This window comes from Marmota monax, unplaced genomic scaffold (genome assembly GCF_021218885.2).
Source record: "Marmota monax isolate L192 unplaced genomic scaffold, Marmota_monax_Labrador192_F-V1.1 WCK01_AAM20220418_F8-fsc00237, whole genome shotgun sequence".
Classification (NCBI taxonomy): Eukaryota; Metazoa; Chordata; class Mammalia; order Rodentia; family Sciuridae; genus Marmota; species Marmota monax.
Genome location: NW_026694627.1, coordinates 1,163,770 through 1,164,572, shown reverse-complemented (window position 1 = coordinate 1,164,572; position 803 = coordinate 1,163,770).

Here is an 803-nt window from a genome sequence, read left to right as displayed (position 1 = left end):
GCCTTTCCCTCCTCACCACATTCTTTCCCGGAAACCACCTTTCCTCACTGGAAGCTTTCTGAGGCACTGTTAGCATTTAGCAGAACAAAAGAATGAGTTAAAGAATGAAGGCTGAAGAAGCTGAGCTAAACCAGTCTGGCCGGGCAGACTACCCGGGTAAAAGTTTTTAAGACATAATTCAGCAGCAATTTTTAAAATGTGGAGTTTTAAATGAGTCAGAAGTTAACAAAGTAAAGTCCAAAAAGATGTAACTCACATACCATGCGACTTTAACCCCCTCCCCAAGCCCGTGGCCCTCAGTGGCCCCCTCCACTCCACCCCGCGGCCCTGGGCACTACCAGTTTTCCTCAGCCTAACAAACTTAACATTAAATTGACCACCAGGTCCTCAAAATCGACCCCTGAATCTGGACCCCACGTGCAGTTGGGGTCCCACATTAGCCACACAGAAATGCAAATTCGGGGCCTGACGCCGCAGCTTCCCGTTAGGTCCCTGTTTCATAAGGGTGGCTGGTTCGGCCCCGCGATTCACCCTGCCGTGGAAGGTGCTCCTGGAGCTGCGTGTGAACGGGGTGCTCGGGCACTCAGCGGCCGGGGAGCGGTGGCGACAGGTGTCTGCTAACGGGCTTGGCTGGAGGCCGGTCAAGCACGGTTAAGAGTGCCGTGGGCAGGCAGGCGCCATTCTCCGAAGGCTGTCCTGTCTTGGCGGTGCGGAACGAGTGCGCTCCCTCTCGCGCCGCCGCGCTGAGTCGCGCGCGAGTGACGCACGCGGCGACGCGGCGCGTGGCGCGGTGCACGCTGGGA